This window comes from Theropithecus gelada, chromosome 2, assembly GCF_003255815.1.
Source record: "Theropithecus gelada isolate Dixy chromosome 2, Tgel_1.0, whole genome shotgun sequence".
In the NCBI taxonomy this organism is placed as follows: Eukaryota; Metazoa; Chordata; class Mammalia; order Primates; family Cercopithecidae; genus Theropithecus; species Theropithecus gelada.
This window is the reverse complement of record NC_037669.1, coordinates 185,069,373-185,088,023: the sequence shown is the minus strand read 5'-3', so window position 1 is coordinate 185,088,023 and position 18,651 is coordinate 185,069,373. Positions and strand designations below refer to the sequence as shown.

General features: G+C 38.2%; 1 protein-coding gene across 1 annotated transcript in view; it reads right to left on the bottom strand.

The window, feature by feature from the left end:
• LPP (LIM domain containing preferred translocation partner in lipoma) overlaps positions 1-18,651 on the bottom strand; it is a 724,515-nt gene that overhangs the window by 252,578 nt on the left and 453,286 nt on the right. The window lies entirely within an intron of this gene.

Sequence of the window (18,651 nt, the reverse complement as noted above, 5' to 3'; positions counted from 1 at the left end):
TCTCTGAAGGTCTAAATATCAATGAATTTCCCATCATTGAACAAATATTTTAGGGTAGCTATTATGTTCTAGAAGATTATTGACAAAGTTATGTCTTAATTTCTAGGGCTTTTTTACGACTTTGAAATTAGTTAACCCTTAAAATAGAAAACTGGACAACTGTCTTTAATAGGAAATGCTAACACTAAGAATAAAGGAATATAGAAACCTAAGACTTCCCTCACATGATAACATCTTGCTAAAGGAAATAGAAATCATGTGGTTAAAAAGGAAAGAAGGAAGGAAGGAAGGAAGGAAGGAAGGAAGGAAGGAAGGAAGGAAGGAAGGAAAATATTTGAATCCTTATCTGTGGAGTCACTGTAGATTCTTCTCAGAACACTAAAGAAGAGAGAAAGAGAAGGAAAGAAGGAAGGAAGGAAGGAAGGAAGGAAGGAAGGAAGGAAGGAAGGAAGGAAGGAGACGGGGAAGGGGAAGGGGAAGAGAAGGGAAAAGGAAGGGAAGGGAAGGGAAAGGGAAAGGGAAGAGAAAGGGAAGGGAAGGGAAGGAGGGAGGGGAAGGAAGGATATTTTTACTTGACTCCCTATTAATAGTCTGCTATTAGAACTCATAGAACTACCACAGAAGGCTGAACAGTCCTGGGCTTTTCACATGATCAAGTTCACACTTCCATGGTTCTCCCAAATAAGGCTTTCTAAACAAACTTGGACTAGGCTCACTCACTTGGCACTTCTCCTGTAGGAATGCAACTCAATGTTCTATCCAAAGGTTTCAAGAACGACAGTTTTTGGATGTTTATTTAATCCTCTCTCAAGCCATGTTTGTTTTGAATAAATGGCAAATGTGATTAGTAAATGGAACATTCGTTTTGTTAGACTGCCTCTAAACTCCAGATATAAACTGGGCTGGATTTTACACCTTATTTTAACATTTCCTTTTTCCTATACCCTTTTTTTCTGATCAGCTCTTCAACAGTGATATAATTTCTTTTAATGCAAATGTACAAAACAGTGTTACTCCTGACAATCGGCAAGCAGTTCACAAGTTTGGGTGAAAAGACATCGCTCTTGAAAAGTGGGTCATTTTTAGTTTTGCTACGTCTTTCCTTCTCACTAGGACATATTGTGCTGATGCAGAACAATGGAGCTGAGGAGGTCTTTCGCTTGTCTTGCATGTATCAGAACTCAGCAATACTTTCCTCTTTGAGGTTCAATGTTATTGGCTAAAATTTTTGATATTCTGCTTAATTCTACCCTATAGCCCACCAATCACACCCCTCGCCCTGCCGGTTGATTCATAGGTACTTGGCCAGGGCAGGCTAGAAGATGAAAAAGGAAGAGATGACCTGAAGCTCTGCATTAGAGAAACAACTAGGAGGATTGTCTGGCAGACACCCGCCCAATGGCCTCCTGTTAAGGAGTATCCTCAGCAGCTTAACATATATGTCCTGCTCAAGATATAAAGATAACTACATTTAAGACTTAAAGTTGAGTTGCTGCACAGCAGTGAGAATTTTTTAAAACGTACTTTCACAAAGAGGCAGTGTAGTTTAATGGGTATAAACTTGGGGCATGCAGTCTTCAGCAAGTAATTTTTTCCCTTTCTCAGTTTCTGACTCATTAAAAAATCAAGATGTTTATAGTATCTTCAGCCGGGCACAGAAGCTCATGCTTGTAATCCCAGCACTTTGGGAGGCCAAGGCGGGTGGGTCACCTGAGGTTAGGAGTTCGAGACCTGCCTGGCCAACATGGTGAAACCCTGTCTCTATTAAAAATAAAAAATTAGCTGGTTATGGTGGTACATACCTGTAATCCCAGCTACTCAGGAGGCTGAGGCAGGAGAACCACTTGAACCTGGGAGGCAGAGGTTGAAGTGAGCCGAGATTGTGCCACTGCACCCCAGCTTGGGAGACAGAGTGAGACTCTCTCTCTCTCTCTCTCAAAAAAAAAAAAAAGTATCTTCATAGACTTTTTGAAGTCATATGAACCAATGTACACGTAGGCATCACATAGAAGAAATAATAACTAAGTGGGTGCCTTCTAGCATTTACACTAAGAGCCACTCTTTAAGCATTTATGCAATTTTTGTTTTACATGATCTAGTCATCCATACATATCTAATCATAGGGACAATGTCTATTTCCTTAGCTTTTTTTTTTTTTTTTTTTTTTTTGACAGAATCTTTCTCTGTTGCCTGGGCTGGAGTGCAGTGCTGCCATCTGGGCTCACTGCAACCTCCACCTCCCAGGTTCAGGCAATTCCCCTGCCTCAGCCTCTCAAGTAGCTGGAATTACAGGCACACGCCACCACTCCTGGCTAATTTTTGTATTTTTAGTAGAGACAGGGTTTCACCATGTTGGTCAGGCTGGTCTTGAACTCCTGACCTCATGATCTGCCTGCCTCGGTCTCCCAAAGTGCTGGGATTACAGGTGTGAGCCACTGTGCCTGGCCCAGCTCTCTTTTTCAAAAATATAACACTTCACAATAATGAAAAACATCTATGAGTGGGTGGAGTCCAGCATCACCAATAATACATATCTGATTTTGAGGACGAGCTAAGTTTCTGTTCATCATTGTATGTCCTTCGGCATCTGAAAATATATATTAGGTATTTATTGAAATCAAAACTTTAAAAAAAGCAGTAATATAGTAACATTGCAAGTATAACGAAAACCACATATTTCCTCCACATTTTTTTTTCCTAGAAATTACTACGAAACTAATATGTGCTTGGCTAAATGACGTATGTCCCAACTAGACAGAATTATGTTGTAAGCTGCTCATGTGCTATGTAGAATGTCCTTAAGATGCCCCAATATTAGTTCTGGAAAATGAGCCTATTAATAAACACGAAGATAATACGAAGTATTGGGTACATCATTTCAAGGCACAGATACAACTTGAAAAGGGTAGAAAGAGGAAAGTGAGGAAATACCAGGCTGATGAGAAGAGTCCAGGTTAAGGTGAGTGACACTGGTGTGAACATAAAGTCTGCAAAAACAGATACCATTATCTGCCTTTCACTGATTGTATTGCCATCTGGGTGATGGCTGGATGAGACCAGCACGATCTCTAGCTGCTTAGAAGAATGCTCTTGTTAACCCAATTGATTTCATCATAGAAATAGAAAAAGATAAAACTTTCACCTTTCACCTGTGCCCATGCCACTCCTGACTTTAGAGCATTCAGTTTTTAACTGCTAAAATGCCATGAAAAATAGTGGTGTAATTCCAGCCTGTAATCCCAGCACTTTGGGTGGCCAAAGCGGGTGGATCGCCTGGGGTCAGGAGTTTGAGACCAGCCTGGCTAACAATGAGAAACCTCATCTCTAATAAAAATACAAAAATTGGCTGGGTGTGGTGGTGCATGCCCATAATCCCGGCTACTTGGAAGGCTGAAGCAGGAGAATCACTTGAACTCAGAGGTGGAGGTTACAGTAAGCCAAGACTGCACCACTGCAATCCAAACTGGGTGACAGAATGAGACCCCCTCTCAAAAAAAAAAAAAAGAATACTAATTTATTGGTTACACACACTAGGATGTGAATGGTAGAAAGATGAAGAACATAGCTGGAAATGGTAGACTAGATTTTAAAACATGAGGTACATACACACTATGAAATACTGTGCAGTCATAAAAAGTAATGAAATCATATCCTTTGCAGCAACATAGATGGAGCTAGAGGCCATAATCCTAAGCAAATTGATGCAGGGAGAGACAGCCAAATACCACATGTTCTCACTTATAAGTGCAAGCTAAACACTGAGCACACATGGACATGAACTTGAGAATAGCAGACACTGCAGATTACCAGATGGGGAGGAAGGGAGAGGGCATGGGCTGAAAAATTACCTATTGGATATTATGCTTACTACCTGGGTCCAATTACCCATGTAGCAATCCCACACATGTATCCCCTGTATCTAAAGTAAAAGCTAAAATTAAAAAAAAAAGAACATCTATAAAAGCACAGCTATTCAAGCCCACATAAACAACTCTTTTTTTTTTTTTTTGGAATAAAATTGCTTTTTTAAAAAAATTTAAGTTCTGGGGTACACGTGCAGAACGTGCAGGTTTGTTAACATAGATATACTCGTGTCATGGTGGTTTTCTGCACCCATCAACCCAACAACTCCGGATAATAGGAACTCTGTGTGGTTCCATGTCAATTCAGCAGATGTTATTTCACTTGCTGGTTGACTCTTTCATTTATTCATGAGTGCCTGATGCATGCAATGTTAGGCATACAGAAACAAAACTGAAGCAGACATGGTTTCCACTCTTGAAGAACATGGATTTGTATTTGAAAGATAGACACATAATACGAATAAAATCAAATGCAGTGGGAGGTTGCAGACAAAATGAGATCCTCATACCCTGCAGGTGGGAATGGACAATGGGGTAGCCCCGTTGGAAAGCATGTCAGCAGTTCCTCAAAATGTTGAACATTAAATTACCATGTGTCCCAGCAATCCCACTGTTAGGTGTATACCCCAGAAAACTGAAAACATATGTCTACTCATATATTGATAGAAGCATTATTTATAATAGCCAAAAGATAGAAAAACCTCAAATGCCCATCAATTGATGAAACTATAAATATAATGTGATGTATTCATACAATGGAATATTATTCAGCAATAAAAAGGAATACAGCAATCACATATGCTCTAACATGAACAGAATTTGAAAAAAAGACTATGTATTGTATTTTTCTAAATGTCCAAAATTGTAAAATCTATAGATACAGATATTAAATTCATGGTTACCTGGGCTTAGAGGGTTTGAGGAAAAAGAAAAGTCACTGCTCATTGGTATGAGTTTCTTCCTGGTGTAAAGAAATTGATTGTGATAATGATTGCACATATATTATATTTAAGAATACAGTAAAATATACTGTGAATGTACTAAAATAATTTAATGGTGTATTTAAATGAGTGAATTATATTGTATGCAAATTGTCTTAAAAATGTTATATAAAAATACTGAATGAGGTGCATATTGTAGTAAATGAATGAGAAACAATAAACTAACAGTATGTGAGAACTGGAAGAATGGTCAAACTTCTTCAAAAGTTAATATTAGAGATAGATCTTGAAGTTTAAATAAGAGTTTACTAGGGTGGGAAAAAAAGGAGGGATATAGAACCTATTCTGCACATAGCATGTTAATTGTTGATTGTGATATTCTGTTCTTCCCTCCCTGAAAATTTCCACTTACTGTCAAAACAACTTCTTTTGTTTGTTTGTGTGTTTTTGTTTTTTAGACGGAAGTTTCACTCTTGTTGCCCAGGCTGGAGTGCAATGGCACGATCTTGGCTCACCGCAACCTCTGCCTCCCGGGTTCAAGCGATTCTCCTGCCTCAGCCTCCCTTGTACTTGGGATTACAGGCATGCGCCACCATGCCCAGCTAATTTTGTATTTTCAGTAGAGACGGGGTTTCTCCATGTTGGTCAGGTTGCTTTCGAACTCCTGACCTCAGGTGATCAGCCCGCCTCGGCCTCCCAAAGTGCTGGGATTAGAGGTATGAGTCACTGCGCCCGGCCTGTCACAACAACTTTTAATTTAAGATTCAGGATCTGCCGGACAAGAAATAATATTAAATAGTTCAGGGATATTCAAGAACTTTTAATAAGAATCTAAATTTCATGAAGTTCTTCCCATATTTTTGACCAGCAGTCAACGATGTTTTTCTGTAAAGAGACATACAGAAAATGTTTTAAAATCTGTAGGCCATACGGTCTCTGTTGCATCTTCTCAGCTCTACTGTTGTAGTGTGAGAGCAGCCATTGATAATATGGAATGAAGCTAGCATGGCTGTATTTCAAGCAAACATTATTTACAAAATCAGGTGAGAAGTGACATTTGGCCCACAGGCTGTCCTGTGCTGGGTCCTACTTCATATTCTCTGGGCTGCCTTTCTGAACTACTCTCCACTTCCCATTTTTCTGCCCCTGCAGAGACCACCAGCCTCAGTTGTCTTCTGGTAGCTTCCTTAACTAATATATTGTGTGCTCTGGATGGGGTGGCTAGGAGGATTAAAAAGTATGGTTTCCGGCTGGGCGCAGTGGCTCACGCCTGCAATCCCAGTATTTTGGGAGGCTAAGGTGGGTGGATAACCTGAGGTCAGGAGTTCAAGACCCACCTAGCCAACATGGTAAAACCCTGTCTCTACCAAAAATACAAAAATTAGCTGGGCCTGGTGGTGGATGCCTGTAATCCCAGCTACTTGGGAGGCTGAGGCAGGAGAATCGCTTGAACCCGGGAGGCAGAGGTTGCAGTGAGCCCAGTTTGCATCACTGTACTCCAGCCTGGGCAACAAGAGTGACACTCTGTCTCAAAGAAAAAGAAAAAAAATAAAAAAGCATGATTTCCTCTGGTAAAGACTACTAATATCATCTATAGTAAACTTATTCAGACTTATGTTAAAATTGCATTATGAACCACAAAAAATAAGTAACAGCTAACTGATAAATCCATAAATAAAACAACTACCACACTTATACCTTCTCCTTCTTGTTTTAACAATCATCCCTAAATGTGAATTAAAAAAAAAGATGGTGTCATATTTGAGGAGGCATAAATATACCAAACACTTATAAAGACTGAATAACAAGGGGCCTCTTATCTTGAATTCAGATTTAGGGTTTGCACAGTTTCAACTCCTTAACTGTTAATAGCAATGTTGACTGAATCTTGGGCTTCAAATAATGTTAAATATATGTTATGTCCCAGAAATACTACTCAGAAGTTTTAGTCTCTAAACTGCTGTGCCCAAGGAATATTTTATGTTTGGACAACTCTACATAAAATAGAGGTAACATATACAAACACAGACAGCTATAAATGGAGGCAAGTTTCACAGAGTGGAAAGAATATTGGGCTAGCAGTGAGGTGACATCAGTTCTCACCCTCCCTTAGGCATTCAGTATTGGTAGGATACTAGAGAAGTTGCCTCTGAACAAGTTATAGAGTTTTTCTTATATGAGAGTGTTTAGTACATTTTATAAGTGATTGAAAAAAAATTTAAATATTATTATCTCATATTTTCAAAATTTTATTTTAGGGAAGCAACCTTCTGAAATAAACCAAACTGTATTATTTGAAGATCATTCTCTGAAGTCCAAAGATGAAACAGATCAAAGACCATATTCTTTGTTAAGAGTATTTCTAAAAGTTGGGGTTGCTGTATTCCAGAAAATCAAAGAACTAAAGTAACAAGCAAATCTTTGTATGTGGGACAATGGCACTTTTGATACTATAGTAGTAAAAATATGTGTCTTTCACTATAAGACACTTCCTAACACTCTGTGTGCAAAACATTTAAAAGCTTTAATATTCACCAGAAATTATTTATCAATAATGGTTCACATTTCTTTGGTGAAGAAGAGAATAACTATAGTCTCTTGTTGAAATTGGACACTATGAGTGTTTGTAGCTGGCCAAGAAAGAAATGAGATTCCCAAAGGAATATATCAATATGTCAATAAGCAAAATAACTGCTTTCCTTAGAACTGAAGTAAAACAAAACAAATAGAAAACACTGATAAATAGAAGTTCTCTCACTCTATTAATCTCACTCAAAGAATTACATATTGCCAGAATCCCCTGTTAAAATGATTTGCTGAACTTTCCAAAGGGATTTGAGACCTGGGGTATTTTTAAACAACCGAATCTATGAAAATGATTAGATAAGTAAAATAAATAAATAATATTCACAGACATTTCTTAGTATACCAGCCCATCCATTCTGATGATAACATTTAAAAACAGGATAGAGAGATTATGGACTGAGTCAAAATTACACAGAGCCTATGAACAAGTGTTTTCACAGGAGCAGCTGTGAGACAGAATAGGGAGCACTAGAATCGGAACCATTTTCTATTATTAAATGGCCTTACAAAACTGATGATGGGGTTCTAAAGATGGGAAATAAGATCATTCTGACAATAGTTATTATTACATCTTTTAAAGGTTACTTACTTCTGACCTCCCCTGTCTTGAACTATTCTTAACCAATGTAGAGAAGAATAGCAGAATAGAAGAGTTACATTTTGCACTCACATGTGGTCATTTACTAACTACATAACTCTGAAAGTCATTGTAACTCTTCAGGCCTCAGTTTTCTCATCTGTAAAGGTAAGGGGTTATGACTCATGGGGATTCTGAAAATCGCTTCTATGTCTGATGGTTTAACTAGGCTAGCCTATGGAAGTGGAGAATAAAGATTTCTTATTTTTTCCAACTTATTTCCTTCAAAGTTGTAGGATACTGTTTCTTTTTCAATCAGCAAGCGAATCTTTCAGACATAAAATGTTGATGAATAGACTTATCCATAAAGGAAATAAACAATTGCATCAACAATTTTCAGATAAAATGATCAGGTAGAATTGCCTAAGAAGTCTTATTAAAGAAGTTAGTACAACTATTACATTTAACAAGTTATAGGATACAAAGGCAGTATATAAAAATCTATTGTTACTTCTATATGCTAATAACAAATGATTATAAACAAATTTTAAAATACCATGTACAATAGCATCCAAAATTTGAAGTTCTTAAGGATAAGTTTACCAAAATATATGCAAAACTATGATATATAGATGAGATAAATTAGAGAAGACATAAATAAATTAAGAGATAGGCCATCTTCATGGATTGAAAAACTCAGTATTGTTAAGGTATCAGATCTTTTCAAATTGATCTAAAGATTCAAGGCAATCTCCAAATCACAGCAGCCTATTTTGTGGACATCAACAAACTGATGCTAAAATTTATATGGAAACGAAAAAAAAACCTGTAGAAATGAAAAAGAGCCTGTATAGCCAAGGAAATCCTAAGAAAAAGAACAAAGCTGGAAGTATCATGCTACCTGATTTCAAACTATACCACAAGGCTACAGTAACCAAAACAGCATGGTACTGGTACCAAAACTGACATATAGACCAATGAAACAGAACAGAGACCTCAGAAATTACACCACACTTCAACAAACCTGACAAAAACAAGCAAAGGGGAAAGGATTTCCTATTCAATAAATGGTGCAAGAAAAACTGGCTAGCCATATGCAGAAAACTAAAACCAGACCACTTCCTTATACCTCATACAAAAATTAACTCAAGATGGATTAAATACTTAAATGTAAAACCCAACAGGAAGCATAAAAACCCTAGATGAAAACCTAGGCAACACCATTCAGGACACAGGCACAGGCAACAGCTTCATGATGAAAACGCCAAAAGCAATTGCAACAAAAGCCAAAATGGACAAATGAGATCTAATTAAACTAAAGAGCTTTTGCAAAAGAAACTATCATCAGAGTGAATAAGCAACCTACAGAATGGGAGAAAATTTTTGTGATCTACCCATCTGACACAGGTCTAATATCGAGAATATACAAGGAACTTAAACAAATTTACAAGAAACAAAAAAAGAAACCTCATCAAAAAGCAGGCAAAGGGTATGCACAGACACTTCGCAAAATAAGACATTTATGCGGTCAACAAACATACGAAAAAAAGCTCAAAATCACTGATCATTAAAGGAATGCAAATCAAAACAACAATGAGATACCATCTCTCACGCCAGTCAGAATGGCTATTATTAAAAAGTCAAGAAACAACAGATGCTGCTCTCTTTTTCTCTGGTCTTAAAAATGAGATGACATCTGGCAAGTTAAATGTATCCTTAAAGGAAAATGCACCTGAGCTGTACAATGTCTTAGATGCTAATAGGGCCCTACTGAGTGTCTAGGAAAATTCTTCAAAGCCAGCACAAAGTTCAATAAACCTCTGTTAAATAACTAAGCATGTAGTTTCTACATACATATGTTTCTAGTAACATAGGCTATTCTGATCTGCATTCCATCAATCAGTGCCAATTATGCACTTACAGATCTATAGCCAAAAGGCCTAATTTATTGCTATGGAGTAAATTGAGTCCATTTATAAATTTATATGTTGAAGCCTTAACCCCAAAGTGATAGTATGTGTAGATGGGACCTTTGAGAAATAATTAAGCTTAGATGAGGTCATAAGGATGGGGCCCTCACGATGGTACTAGTGACCTTATAAGAAAAGACACTTAGCGGGCTTGCTCCCTCCCCACACACACCATGTAAGGACACAGTGAGAATGTGGCTATCTGCAAGGCAGGAAGACAGTCCTCAGCAGAACCCCACTGTGCTAACACCCTGATCTCGCACTTTCAGCCTCAATCTATAAGAAAAGAAATCTCTGTTATTTAAGCCACTCAGTCCATGTATTTTTGTTATGGTGGTCCAGGCTGTATAATACATTCACTTTTAAAAAATGTACTAAGTACTCCCGAAAGTGAGAGGTATTGCTTTGGGTGCTATTTTCAGAAACGTGGGGTAAGATTTGGAGGTGGATAGGGAAAAAAAGACACAAAGAGCAACAGAAAAAAATGAGTTTGCTCCGAAGGAGCTCATAGTCTATGTATTTGGGGGTAAGATTAGCTACTAATATAAAGCAAAAATGGTAAAAGGTTAAAACAAAGGCAAATGTTTAAACCAAGACATAGATGAAAGCTCTGGAAATACAGTAGGAAGTGCTTATCTTCAGCTGGAAAGGTATAGGAAAGGATTTGCAAAACTGTTGTAACCAAACTGGGCAGACAGGAGAGCTGTAACAATGAGCCTTGCTGACTTTAAAAAGTGGGGAAAAAAAGTTCTATCTGATGACAGGACATCTGTTAAAAAGTCAGGAAACAACAGATGCTGGCGAGGCTGCGGAGAAATAGGAAAGCTTTTACACTATTGGTGGGAGTGTAAATTAGTTCAACCATTGTGGAAGACAGTGTGGCAATTCCTCAAGGATCTAGAACTAGAAATACCATTTGACCTAGCAATCCCATTACTGGGTATACACCCAAACGATTATAAATAATTCTACTATAAAGACACATGCACATGTATTTTTAATGCAGCACTATTTACAATAGCAAAGATTTGGAACCAACACAAATGCCCATCAATGATAGACTGGATAAAGAAAATATGGCACATTTACACCATGGAATACTATGCAGCCATAAAAAAGGGTGGGTTCATGTTTTGAAGTGGGCAGTGGATGAAGTGGGAAGCCCTCAGTCTCAGCAAACTAACACAGGAACAGAAAACCAAACACTCTATGTTCTTACTCATAGGTGAGAGTTGAACAATAAGAATATATGGACACAGGGAAGGGAATATCACACACTGGGGTCTCTTAGGGGGTGGGGGATGAAGGGAGGGAAGCTAGAGGTGGGTCAACAGGTGCAGTAAACCACCATAGCACACATACACCTATGTAACAAACCTTCACATTTTGTACATGTATCCTGGAACTTAAAAAAAAAAAAAGTGATCAAGACAGTGTGGCATTGGCATACGGAGAGATATATAAATTAATGGAAAAGAATAGAGTCTAGCAAGGCCCAAACATATATGGATATATAGCCAAATTGATGTTTTTTTCTCTTTCCAACTTTTATTTTAGGTTCAAGGGATATATGTGCAGGTTTATTACATGGGTAAATTGCACATCCCGGGGGTTTGGTGTACAGATAATTTTGCCAACCAGTTAATCAGCATACTACCTGATAGGTCATTTTTCAATCCTCATCCTCCTCCCACTCTCCACCCTCAAATAGGTGCCAGTGTCTACTGTTCCCTCCTTTGTGTCCGTGTGTACTCAATGTTTAGCTAGCACTTCTAAATGAGAACATGTGGTATTTGGTTTTCCATTCCTAAATTAATTAGATTAGGATTACGAGCTCCAGCTCTATACATGTTGCTTCAAAGGCCATGATCTCCTCCTTATTTATGGCTGCATAGTATTCCATGTTGTATATGCACCACACTTTTTAAAATCCAGTCTACCATTGACAGACATCTAGGTTGATTCCATGTCTTTGCTATGGCGAATAGTGCTACGATGAACATAGACATTCACGTGTCTTTATGGCAGAATGATTTACATTACTTTGGATATATACCCAGTAGCGGAATTGCTGAGTCAAATGGTAAGTTTATTTTAAGTTCTTTGAAAAATCTCCAGACTGTTTTCCACAGTGGCTTAACTAATTTACATTCCAACCAGCAGTGTCTAAGTGTTCCCTTTTCTCCACAACCTTACCAGAATTTGTTATTTAAAAAAAAAAAAAAAAATTAACAATAGCCATTCTGACTGGTGTGAGATACTCTCTCATTGTGACTTTGATTTGCATTTACCTAATGACTAGTGATGTTGAGCACTTTTCCATATGGTTGTTGGCTGTTTCTATGTCTTCTTTTCAAAAGTGACTGTTCATGTCCTTTGCTCACTTTTTAATGGGGCTAGTTGTTTGCTGCTTGTTGATTTGTTTGAGTTCCTTATAGATTCTGGATATTAGACTTTCGTCAGATGCATAGTTTGCAAATGTTTTCTCCCATGCTATAGGCTGTCTGTCACTCTGTTGACAGTGTCTTCTGCTATGCAGCTCTTTAACTAGGTCTCACTTGTCAATTTTTGTTTTTGTTGCAATTGCTTTTGGAGTGTGTGTCATAAAGTCTTTGACTAGGCTGATGTCAGAGTTAAAGGACTCAAAAATAAAGCCACACACCTACAATCATCTAATCTATAACAAAGCCAACAAAAACAAGCCGTGGAGAAAGAACTCCCTATTTAATAAATGCTGCTGGGATAACCGGCTAGTCATATGCAGAAAATTGAAATTGAACCCTTACCTTTCACCATATACAATGATCAACTCCAGAAGAATTAAAGACATAAATGTAAAACCTAAAACTGTACAGATCCTAGAAGAAAATCTAGAAAATATCATTCTTGACATCAAATGACTTTTGTCAAAGGTATCCAGGTAATTTAAGGGGAGAAAAGAGATTTCAAAAAAGCGTGTGGGAAAAAATTAGAATACTCCAATGCAAAAAAAAAAAAAAAATAATAAAATAAAAGAAGTTTGACACATCTCACACAATATACAAAAATTAACTTGAATCACAAACCTAAGTTTACATTGTAACTCATCTTAAATAAAACAGAATAAAATCTTTGTGATCGCAGCGAGGCACAAAACATCTTAAAAAACAAAAAGTACAAAATATAGAAGATGAAAGTGAGAAACTGACCTTCACCAAAATCATCTACTCTTCAAAAAATAATATAAAGAAACTTAAAATATTAGAGCAAGAGTGAACCTGAAAAATTATTTAGCTACTCTGAATATTGAGTTGCTCATGTGACAATTCTCATGTTACTGAGGTAAGTAAGTTGTTTAGCAGGAACAGATTTTGGTTTCAGTGTTTTGCTGAGCAATCTGCTAAGTTCTAAAGCAGATTTAGACCTGATTTTAGAAGGACAAAAAAAAAAAAAGTTTCTTCAAACATATTCATTCAACAACCACATATTAGGTTCTGTGCTACTTACTCCAGGAGATACAGGGTTTATTCAGATATCATCTCTATCTCCTAAAACTTAGTCTAATATATGCTTGGGCACAAGTTGATAGAAGACAGGAACACAAATGACTCTAGTACAGTAAGAGTGTAAAACCATCAAAAAGAGAGGGTGAAATAACACACAACTAGATTTTAGGAAGAGGAGAAAGCCTTATGGGAGAAATTAACACTGTAGCTGGGTCTTAATGGGTCACTACTAGATGTGTAGATTTTATTTGGGGAAGAACTGTGAAGAAGGAGCTTGGTGAGCAAAGCCATAGAGATGAGAATTAACTAAAAATGTAATGTATCAGCTGGAATCCAGGATACAGGGGGGAGACAAAACTGAAAATCCAGTTTGGGATTTCAATGTATTCTGTAACTAATTGGGAACGTGTTAAGGTTTTTGCAAAAGGCAATTAATGATAAGGTACCATAGAAAGATTAATCTGATATTACATATAGGATGTATGGGTACGGAGATGACTGGGGGAGGAAACCCTAAGTAAGAAGTCATTTCAATGGTTCAAGTGAGAAATGGGGATGACTGAACGCCATGGTAAGTACTTAGTGTAGGTAGAAAAAACCTTGGGACAAATTTTATCTGGGTGATGGGAATGGGGAAGTACAGCTTCAAGGCACCAGGCCTGGGTGCCAGGCAGGGAATTAATGGGTGCTTCCCCTCCAACTGCTGATCTTATCCAAAGGCCATGATGACTGCCTAAACCCACTTTAATCTCTGCGTGTAATATGGGTCACCAGTGGAGGCACGTACACTGGTGCTGATGAGGAGCTCCTGCCATCCAAAGCATACCAACATTCAGTCACTTGCCATGGTCAAAGCATGGGAACGATTTGTAGAAGACCTGACTTGGAGCTGTGGCTCTCCGATGAATTTGACATATGACGTTAAGTGAGTGGCTCTCATCACTGGGCTTTTGAACCCTCATCAGAAAAAGAAAGACAAAGACCTCTACTTGGGCTTAATAATCATGGATTTTGTGAGCTCCCCAAAGTGCTCTGGAAACTATAAAGGCTGTACAAAGAGGAATTACTAATATTACAGTCACTGGCCTCAAGCAATATCTACCATTCTCATCTTCACATGTGTTCTGGTGTTAGCTACTGACTTGAGGGATCTATCTGCATTCATTCCTCTGCCCACCCTAATCATCTCTTCCATTTTCTTTCTCTGATCCTAGAATTGAGAGATAATAAACACAGTGATAAACATAGGGATAACTCTCTCCAAATGCCAACAATTCTTTACTGTGCAACCAATGTATATAACTTTTTCTTTTCAAAAATTAAAATAGGCTGGGCATGGTGGCTCACACCTATAATCCCAGCACTTTGGGAGGTCGAGGCAGGTAGATCACCTGGGGTCAGGAGTTTGAGACCAGCCTGGCCAACATGGTGAAACCCTGTCTCTACTAAAAATATAAAAAGTTAGCCCAGCATGGTGGCGGGTGCCTGTAATCCCAGCTACTTGGTAGGTTGAGGCAGGAAAATCACTTGAACCCAGGAGGTGGAGGTTGCAGTGGGCCAAGATCACTTCATTACCTCTATACTCTTCTCTGAACCATAAAATATGCTCCAAACTTGAAATCCAAATGAAAAGTAACAATCTGTTCTAATTCCGGAAAAGAAAAACTTTCAGATTTACAGAAAGATGGTTAGTTGACCTCCAAAGTCTCATCTTCCTCAAATATTTTCCAAGGAAATTTTAATAGTAGATGGTTTCAGAATTTAACATAACCTCTACACTAATTGGGACAAGATTCTCCAGCATCCCTGGGATGCACAGCCCCAGCACTTCCCCACACTATGTAGCAAATACCTGTCCCTTTAACAGCTGAGGCTGATGGAGATGAGTTTTTATGATAGGTGGAGGCTAAAGTTGCCTGGTCACTTTAGACCTGAGAGTTGTGACTAGCTTCCAGGTCCTGGCTCTGGAACTTTCAAGCTGAGCCACCTTATCTAAATACTGGAGAACACGTGGATCCCAATTCACAGGGATATATATAACGCACAGGACACGAGTTCTGTGAACTACATGGCAAGATGTAGCTAACATTAGCTTTTATAAATCGGCAAAGAGAAGAGATTCCACTGCATCTTTAAGAGGATTTCCAATGAGAAGAGAACATTTCTGCCTTATAAAGACTTATTTATAACAGTATTTTCCAAGGAACTCAGCTCAGATGGTGTAGGAAATAGTGTGGCCCACTGCAGCATGCAAATTCACTGCTCAGCGCATTATGGGAACATAAATACAATCATGATCCCTAAGCCTTGCAGATTCTCATTCTGTCTCTTTCCTTTCTTCATTTCTTCCTTTTTATTCTTTCTTTCCTTTCTCCATTTCCCCATCTTGTCTCTCCTCTTTCTTACTATATCATATTCCTCTTTTTATACTATCCTGATATAGGAAAACTAAAGCAGCTCATCTCAAATATAGGGGAGATTTATTTACTTCATCTTTTAAACTTTTTCCTTAATGGGTTAAATGCCAAACTCCCCAGAAGTACTCAAGGTAATAAAGTATAATTGTTTTCAGACATGAGGGTAAGTTTTCCACCAGTGACTAAAAAAATTTAAAAATAAATGAAAGCCAGTGGAAAGCCGAACAGTCTTCACTTGGCAATTATTCAGCCCTTGGAAATTTCCAAGTCTTTTGCAATCATTAATTAATTAGTAAAGATGATGTTCTACTTTACTGAGGTTTGAAGCGTGACATAAAGAGGTCTAGAGGTTTTCCTCAAACTCGAAGAGGAATGTCAAGGAAAGAACTGGGATAAGAATTCAGAGCTCATTTCTCACGCCCGTAGTCACATAATTAAGCCAAACAGTCAATATAAGGACAATAAGGTCCTCTGTGCACAGGTGCAGTAGAACACTGTAGTGTTTTGCTCAAAGGACAACTGTGATGGAACCCACCCCTTCATCAGCCAATGCCCTCACAACGCGCCCAGAATTTATCCATAGCTTCATCAGCCTCTTTCCCCTTTCCCAAAGCACAGACGGACAGATGGCTAAATATCAACCTCTAACCACTCTTAATAATCAGAGTGAAAAGTACATGTTTGATTTTCATTTTTAAAATGCACAACCGAATATGATGTGAAAACACATGAAACTGTTGAAAAACAAATATATCAAAAATTTTAAAAATAATGTAAAATCTACTGATACCCCAAATCTGTAATCATCTAATAGAACATCTTGAATAACTACCTTGCTCAGATAAGAAGCCAAATAAAGTTCCATGTTTTCTGATGCGTGGTTTGTAAAAATTCATTCCATCTGCCTGGGTTGGTTGGTGAGGACAGGCCAAATGTTAAGGAAGTGGCTGGACCCAGCATTTTAGATCCAGTTCTAGCAGGGGGGGTTAATTCTTTTTCCTACACCAATGGATGGGTTCCAAATGCTGAAGAGAGGCTGGCCACAGTACCCAGTGACTTAGTGAGAAAACAGCATCTGAAGACTAGTGCAGTACTTCTCACCAGGTGAGTCTCGTCAAGACACACAGTTTTGCTTTCTCTCATGTCTGGTTCCTATGTGGGATAACACAGTCCTCAAACAAGGCAGACACCATGTCATTCCTTCAGGAACATCATTCTGCCATCCTTTCAGTCACCCTGCTCTGGGCAGGGCAAAATTGCCTATCTATGTGAACTTAAACCTTGACGGCAATTGTTCTGGCCTAAAGTTTTATTTTACTGTAATCTTCCCTAGGTAAATCTGTTACAACTGTTAAAAACAAAAAGTGTGGTTAAGTTGAATAATCTGTTTCTCTGAACTGGTTGTTTTGAAAACAGACTCCCCTTGTCTGGGTCAGGAGGAACTGATGCAAATATACTGTGACATTAACAAAGAGCAAGGCTGTCCAGACTGGCTATTTTGGACACATTTATTTTAAAAAGAAATAAACAGCTGTAATAACATTTCTTTTCATAGAGAGACTTCAGGAACTGAGTAATGTTTAAAATCATTTAAAATTCTAATTTGGAATCTATCTATTGAAAAAGGATCATGGCTGGCCAATTTCATATAGTGGTCACACATAAGGCTATAGGATTTCTCCCGCTCTTCACAGTCGCCACTGTCAGGAAGAGCTCTATTACCCTACAGAACGTGAAATTCACATAGGACACCATTAATACGGCCAAGTTTCCTGTAGGAAAAATAGTTTAGTAAACACCCTATAAGGAAATTTTTGATATAATGTTGAATATGTGAATAGATCTGTCTTGAAATTGACAATCTTGTTAAAAATGTGGAAAGAATTTTTAAAAATACAGTCCTAACTTCTACCCAATCCATCCCCCAAAACTACCATTGATCTTCTAGCTAACTGGGGGCTCTCAAATTTCTGATTTCTCACAGTTCTAACTGAAAAGAAAGAAGGGCACTCCTCCAACCCAAATGGCTGGAAACTGGCTCAGTTCCTCTATTTTCACCCATTCTAAGTTATTCTTATTGGTTCCTCTGGTTATAATGGGAGGAATCAACATTGTGTTGGTTCCAGTACTAATGAAAAATCGAAGTTGTGGTGAGTGGGCCTGTGTAGTATTATACCTTACCTATTCAGACAAAGTAACAGAGAGTGTTAACTTCAAAGGTTCAGATACGGACAATTAAATCAAATAAGAAGTAACTGTCTCTTATAAGGAGTTTTTAAACATTGCTTAATAGTGCTAAAGGCTGAAGAATAAGATTGTTTCTGGAGGGTTAGTAAAATGAATAAATAAGGGGTCCCAATCAAGTTGCATTATACTGCAGCCCCTTCTCAAAGGAGAAACTATCCAAGGTGTTTGCATTATCTTCGACACGCTTGGCCTCACCCATCTCTTGGGTCCTTGGCCACTTGCTCTGCCCCAGCAACCGCTGTGGTACCAACATTGCGGGAGTTATAATCGCTTCACAGGGCCACAGCCTAACAACAGTTCAACTCAGTTTTGCCCTCCACATGTCTCACCTATAGATAGCTACCCTTGCTGAGGCTTGAGATGCTACAGACCTATTTAATATCCAAGCAAATGCAAGGTGTATAGGAAGTTTCTGCACAATAGAGAGAAGCTTTAACCAATACAGGGAAGGATGTGAAAAGTAAATTATTTTCTCTCTCTCCATCAGAACATTTTGTCCTGAGATACTACAGTTTCTGTGGCCTTTTGGAAGATGATTCTTCGAGATTGAACAAGCAATTCCATT